The following is an 8,239-nucleotide window of genomic DNA, read 5'->3' as shown; positions in this document are numbered from 1 at the left end:
CAGATAGGCTATCTCCTGTCCACATGTGTGTATTAAAATAACTAAATTTTATTTCAGTATAAATTATAACGGGGTAGATAATTGAGTTTATTTTCATTAAATATTTAATTTTAATTATTTTATATTAAGGTACATGTTAAATGTATCAAAATGACTCATTAGAATTTCTGCAATAATATAAATTCTAGAGCAGACTTAATGAACCCTTATCAAGTATCCTTATATTTATTAATATGTTAATTAAGTTTGGAATTGACTCATGAGATAAATGTTTAATCTCAGTTTGCTCCAAGAATCCTCAAGTTCTTTGTGATGCTAACCCCGAGGAAGGTGTTTCACACCCGTGCTATCCATTTAGTCTATGAAGCTCAAACTCATAGAAAGCTATCATAATGTTTACCATTCTCACACCCACTTTCACCTTAACATCGGCTTCTCATTCTCAAGAAAAGAAGTGTTATCAGTGTTCCAGTTTTCATAGTCTGAAAAACCGTGTAATAGAGAAATAAATTCATTAAGTTTAGATGGCAGATCTTGACTAAGAATGCCAGACTGATATTCCTGCTATGAGATTTACACACTTACAGTAAAGTCTCCACTTGTAAAACTGAAAAAAAAAGAAGTTTAAACTAGTCAATTGACTGGTTATAAATGATAACAATATGTTCTATAAACAGGGAAACGTGTTTAAGTGGCTGCCTTCAATGCTGTTTATTGTTCCTGCATCTGCAAGTATGAACAATATGAAGGATATTATTTCTCTGTGCAAAACTGTGCAGCCTGCTTCAATAAAATTATCAATGCAAGCACAGTCCTTTCTGGTTCCATCTGGACTATAAAGTCTTTTCTGTTTCATTACATCTATATTTCCCAATCCTTTATGTAAATCTATATACTAAGAAATACAATATTACATTAGTTCAGTGAATATCTTTACACTATTTCAGTAATAACATACAATGTAAAGATTAAAGTTTCCTTGAAGGATCCCTAACTCAATGGAATTGAACTTATATAAATATTTAAGCCCACAAAATCTATAAAATAGAGAATGTCTTTATTTAAATGTTAAGACTGTTCCCATGATCCTCAAAAGATTATTAGTAGGACAAAGTATGTATAGACTTAAACCAACATCTGTGTTCAAAGAGGCCCTGTAGATTAGGTCTCTACTGATGAAAAACCGTGTTCGTTTTCTTCAGATTTTTGTGTCTGTTAACATATTATACAATATCAATCTTTTTAATTGATGTCTAATATCACTACCCCAAATTCTGTTTGTAGTATAATATGTAATTGATGGTAGTGAGCACAAGCAGAATCCTGAGCCAACTTTCTACCACTTTTTCTACCACTTTTGAATTACTTAAAGTTCATATCCACTGCATTTCACATCACTGAATAAGGAACAGATGTTAACATGATAGAAATTTGTAAGAGCAATTCATACATAAGGTAGGAAAGCATTTGAAGTCACTGCATGATATTTTAAGGGTAAATAAATATTAAGACTATTTTTTCTTAAGTCTTAGCCCAGTCTTTTTATATTACAGAGAACCACATTCTTTTAAGTTTTTGAAACATTGGAAAATGAAGTTTCACACTGCCATGGTTCCCTAAAAAAATTAATAGCCCAGAGAAAGTTTTTAACTAAAATTACTTGTCAGAAAAAGAACAAACAGAAAACTTATTACATTGCAGTGATTTTTATTCTCACAAAACATCTGCTTTCCTACATGAATGGTAAATTATAATTAATGAATCCAAATTTATCAATATTTACTCATCAAAATTTATTTAAAACTGCATAATAATAGTTGAAATATTTGATGATCATTCAAAGATATGTTGAGTGAGGAAAAGAACACAGCATGTAATACTCATTGCTAACCAAATTCAATAATTCATTTTCTGTTTCAATTCTCACATTTTAAACATTACAGCAAGTGGATGGATGACATGAGAGAAAATTATGTTGAAAGAGGTAAACCAGACACAGAAAAATAAATGTGCTATTAATAGCTTATAGATGAATATTTAGTCATTAAATAAATGATAATTAAACTCTAGTCTATCCTCAGAGAGGTCATTTACAGATAAAGGAAATAGCAAAAACACATTAATCGCCCTGAGATGGGAAAATAGAATAGATTTTATGGGTGGACTAAGGATGGGGGTAATGAAAATGGGAGGATCAGGTTGGGATGAAGGAGGATGGTGTTGAGGGTGGGAATAAGGATAGAGATAGATAGAATTGAGGGAAATTTGAAGAACGGTATTTGAACCTACTAAAGTGGAAACTTCCTAAAATATATAAAGGTGATCCTAATGAGGTCTCAAAATAATGAGAAATATGATGTCCCAAATGGCAGCCTCTTGTCACCACATGAAACTTTAAGTGCCAAGATAATTTGTTCATCAAAGGGTGTAAAACAAGCCTACTCTTACATTTCCCAGCTGCCCAGACCCAGATAATCACACAGGTACCATATTAATTACAACATTGTTTGACCTATTAGTTCTGGCTTCTTATTAACTAACTTCTACATCTTAAAGTAACCCATTTCTGTTATTTTATATTTTATAATAAGGTTCATGGTTTTTTATTCCTTGCTTTTGGGGCAGCTAAGTGGCGTTTCTCTGACTCTACAAGAACTTTAAGCCTTTGAAGAAAGAAATTGAAGAAGATACCAGAAAATGGAAAAATCTCCCACGTTTTTGGATAGGTAGGATCAATGTAATAAAAATGGCAATCCTGCCAAAAGCAATCTAGAGATTCAAATACAATCCCTACTAAAATCCCAATCCAATTCTTCACAGACTTTGAAAGAACAATAATTAATTTCATATGGAAAAAACAAAACAAAAACCCAGGATATCCAAGTCAATCCTGTACAATAAAGGAACTTCTAGAGGCATCACTATTCCAGATATCATGTTCTATTATAGAGCTACAGTAATGAAAACTGCTTGGTATTGCCATAAAAACAGACAGGTTGACCAATGGAATCAAATTGAAGACCTGGGTATTAATCCACACACCTAAGAACACCCGATTTTTGACAAAGAACCTAAATTATACAATAAAAAAAAACACCTTCAACAAATGGTGCTGCCATAACTGGATATCAACATGCCTCATGCACAAAACTCAAGTACAAATGGATTAAAGACCTCAATATAAATCAGACAAACACTGAATCTGATAAAAGAAAAAGTAGGAAGCAGCCTTCAACACCTAGACACAGGAAATCACTTCCTAAATATAATATCAGCAGCACAAACACTTAGAGCAACAATAAATAAATGAGATCTCAAAAAAAAAAAAAAAAACAAAACAGCCTACTGAATGGGAAATTGATATGGGAGTCCCCCCTATGAGTGCTGTGATTAGCATTAATGAATAAAGAAACTGCCTGGCCAGTTTAAAGGGATTTTCAGTATAAGATCTGTACACTGTGCCCTGCACCCTATTGTTTTGAAGAATTGTTGTCATCCCCTATTTAGTTCATCAAAGTCGTACTATATTTTAATAGAGTGCCAAGGGATTAATGCCTAATTTCTCTTACTTATTAAAATCCAGTGGTAACAATTTTTCCTATTTAAAAGCAAAACAAAACACACACACACACACACACACACACACACACCACCACCACCACCAACAACAACAACAAAGAAATGCAAAGTTCAACTTGAAGCTTCCTGTGTGAGGTTTTCATGACTGTCATTCTGTCATTTCATGAAGTATTCTGTGCCTACTAATATAGAAAAAGATGAGACAAAAATATTTTCAAGTATGTTTCATTTGTTTTACTCAAAACTAGACAATAAAGTATATAATATTACATGAAATTTTATGGCCATTATATTTGTCCTTTGTTATAAATTTCTAAATTGACTAAAATAATATGTTCATTCATGAGTTTTAAAATTTATATTTAGGAAAAAACAAATTCAACATACCTATTTGAGAAAAGTATAGGGTTACTTTCATGAGATAATATATAGTACTTTATTCTGAATATTTGATAAAAATGAATGGTAAATTCACCAAGAAAATACTTCTGAAGTGAATTACTGTGATGACTCTGAGGCCTCTCAATTTTTATTGCTCCTTACACTGTGGTTATTGTCATTACGTTTCTTGGGTAACTAAAGTTGTAATTTTGGTGCAGATTACTGAAAGTAATAACAAAATAATATGATCACTGCAAGTGTTAACAATGATTGACAGCCCTGGATATTCCCTAGACCATGGATCTGTTAACATTCTTTAAAAAGTTCATGTTGCTTATGTTTTATTGCTATTTATATAGTAACTCATAATTTATCAAATACTGATCTCAGGAAAATATAAACTATTTAGATTTTGAGTTTCCAAAAGTCAAGGTAATACTACATTGATTTCTTTTTTTTTTATCTTTAAGAAAAATCTCTTAAGAAATCATGTTTCAGATCTTATTTTGTGTTTCACATATAAGAAAGAACACTGTCTCACTATTTTTTGAGAACAGTGTTACTATCTTAGGGAAACTAAGATTTTAAAGAAGTTTTTCATATGTCTTTTTTTGTTGCTGTTGTATATACATTTAGGTCATTTGCAAAGAGAACCTGTGCTTTAAGATTTTGTTAGAATAAAGATAAATCATGGTGACATTATGGAAAAACTCCTGGAAATATGTGTATGTATGTAAATATAAGTATATTTATATCAAGAAATTATGAAAAATGAGGAATGAATAGAATCTCACCATAGTTTTCTAGGATGTTGAATTACTTTATTGAATCTCAGTGCTCAGTGGTCATTTTTTCATTCACTCATTTTCTTTTTTGTGATAGAACATATGTGATGAGAAAAGTTACTTACAAGATCAAGCAAAGCAAAGTTGAAAATATTAGTCAAATGATAGCTGAAGAGAAATACCAGAGAGAGATCTATTTTACTTCACCTTCCTGAAAACATCTGACACTGTATGTGATATATAAATACTGATCAATGAACTCTTCAGCTATAAATTAGTCACAATGTTTTCATGTTCAATTAATTTATACTGTGGAAATATTTCTATATTTTAGAAACAATTAGTGATTGTTTTATTGTGGAAACAATGGTATGTGTGAAATACTCGTATTCTCACAAGGGTCATATCAATAAATAACATCGCTCTCACAGTTCTCTTCCTATAAATCACCAGAGTAAACTCACTAGTTCACCAACCTGGATTCAGTGACTCATTTCTTTGGTTTCTTGCTGATATATTCCACAGGCAAAGGTCATATATAAGAAAGAACAATCACAGGGCCTTTCAATTGATTGTTGACTTTCCAAAGGGAGAAGTCATACACTAAGGTTTTTGCTATTAGTCAGTCATGTTGCCAGTTGCTCAAGGATTACAAAGCACTGACCAAGAGCAATGCATATTTTCCTCTTTCCTGAAATTATTCTGGTTGATCATCTATATTAAAACTAGAGAAGTTAGTTTACATAGGTTTAATTAATGACAATAAAAGCAGAGTCGTCCAATTTTGGAATTGATTATTTTGGGGCTTTCTTTTTAAAAATCTGGACAAGCATAAACTTCATCCTTTACTCTGTACTCTGCAAAGATGGGAGAACATTTTCATGATAAGGGCAACATTTTTATCATTTTAAACATTGTATTTCCAAGCTCAATAATGATAGCTGATTAGCTGAAAGAAAACTACAATAAATTTTATTGAAATAATACAAGTACTAAATATTCTAGTTTCAGCTCATTTAAATGCAATAGTTATGTTTTTTGATTAATGTGCAAAAGGTGAGTGTAAGGTTCTTAAAGTTTGTAGTTTATATATCCTTTGTACAAACTTTTCTGAATTGTTCTAATGAGAGAACATTTCATTGCCAATGAAGAAGAGATAATTAAATATGGATATCTTTGAATTCAATAAGTAGGCTTTGTAACAAATCAGAAAAATGGATTTTAATTTGCAGTTTCTTCTTGATCTACTACTAATGAAAGTTTCACTGAATTATCTTCTTAAAGGTCAAATGCTAATTAGGAGTTACTCATCAGCGTAATTCAGATATGTGGGAAAGTGATGACTTTAGCGCTTTGTCTTCTCGAGTTAACATAGTTTGTACTTTGTCTTCTCAGAGATCTAGTGACAATGAAGACTATTTGTAATATTTAATTTTGCTGATTGCAAAGCAGCACATGCATTCTTTTTTAAAAAAGTATAATACTTAGACTTGATCACGATTTCTCCATTTACCCATGTAACTTCATGATATGCCATGAAATTTGTTAAATTTTATAGAGTATTTACAAAACTGTATATTGACTTCTACACTTTAGATAGCATTTACAGTAATTATTCTTTATAAAACATGCAGTATACTTAATAATTATTGATCTTAAAATTTGACATTTTTAGATATAGGAATGAATAATTTCTCCTGAACTACTCTATCATATATGCTTTATAATTTAAGAAATCATATCATATGGAATAAATTTTGATTGTTGAAAAGCTTAAGTGTTTTTAACATGAAGTTACTTAAGGCAATTGTATTCTACACAAATTTTGCTATTTTATGCAAAATAAATGACTTTTTATATGCTGTAATTAACTCTATTTAAATAGTAGAGTCGATATGTCTCTCTCTATATTTTTCTGTACCCTGTCTGTGTTTGCTTTGTGTATGTAATCAAATTTATTTTGCCGTTAAATAATAAGATGGTCCAATTAGTATAGAATGAATAATCAAAATCCAGAGACAAAATTTGGGGTTCAACCCAAAAACCAGTAAAGCAAAGTCCTTCTACCAAGGCTGGGTGACCACAAAATTAACAACCTAAACTTCTCTCTCTTCCCATTTTATATTTCTTCTAGTGGTGGGATTAAAGGTCTGTGACTATCTAGGACTGGGAATAAAGGTGAGCACCACCACCCGGATTCATTTCTGTATTATTTTTTAATTATTTATTTATTATGTACACAGTATTCTCAGTATTCTGCCTGCAGGCCAGAAGACGGCACAGATCTCATTACAGATGGTTGTGAGCCACCATGTGGTTGCTGGGAATTGAACTCAGGACCTTTGGAAGAGCAGGTGATGCTCTTAACCACTGAGCCATCTCTCCAGCCGTTGTTTCTGTATTATCTTGTGTAGCCCAGAGTGACCTTGAACTCATAGAGATCAATCTTACTCTGTCTCCAAAGCCTGGGATAAAACGTGTATGTCACCACTGCCTGATCTCTAGTAGCTTTAGTTTTGCCTCTGGTGTTCAGACAAGATTGATCAAATATAAATAATATACCAGTTCAATTTAGTCCTTATTCAGTCATTTTTTATACTCTGATCAACTTTTGAAAAGCAAACTGTTAGCCCATGATATTGCTGATTTTATGATCATCAAATTTCCTTGCATTTATAATAAAGAGTTTATGCAGTTTGATAAACATCCTTCTACTGCATTGAAGGAGAGAAAATTCTATGTAACTATGTGATACAGTTTATAACATATTCTGACAGCATATTTATCAGCCACAAATCTTCCAAAGTTTCCAAATGGATTGACCATCCTAAATTCATGGTGTTATCCAAGCTTACAATTAAATTATTATTGAAGGCAGGGAAGAAAGATTGTAAGTGCCAGAAGTAATGGGTATTGCAGCAAAACACTATACTAGACATGATCAAACAGTGGCTCTGGCAGCATACACAAATCCTTCACAAGATAAAGAAGCCAAAATCCCAGCATGGACTAAGGAGGAGTTAAGGAACTGAAAAGCCATTGGTAATGGGTAGTTTCTGGGAAAGAACGGTATACACACAGGCAGCACTACATTGATGCAGGATTTTCTTTTTTTTTTTTTTTTTAACGCCTTTAATCCCAGCTGTCGGGAGGCAGAGGCAGGCGGATCTCTGTGAGTTCGAGACCAGCCTGGTCTACAGAGCTAGTTCCAGGACAGGCTCCAAAGCCACAGAGAAACCCTGTCTCGAAAAAAATAAAATAAAATTAAAAAAAATGGAATATATACATATTAGAGTACTACTCAGCAGTAAAAAACAAGGACTTCTTGAAGTTTGCAGGCAAATGGATGGAAATAGAAAACACCATCCTGAGTGAGGTAAGCCAGACCCAAAAAGAGGAACATGGGATGTACTCACTCATATTTGGTTTCTAGCCATAAATAAAGGACATTGAGCCTATAATTCGGGTTCTTAGAGAAGCTAAATAAGAAGGAG

This window comes from Alexandromys fortis, unplaced genomic scaffold, assembly GCF_014885135.2.
Source record: "Alexandromys fortis isolate MF-2015 unplaced genomic scaffold, M_Fortis_MF-2015_v1.1 scaffold_4, whole genome shotgun sequence".
In the NCBI taxonomy this organism is placed as follows: domain Eukaryota; kingdom Metazoa; phylum Chordata; class Mammalia; order Rodentia; family Cricetidae; genus Alexandromys; species Alexandromys fortis.
Note: the sequence above shows the minus strand (reverse complement) of the source record.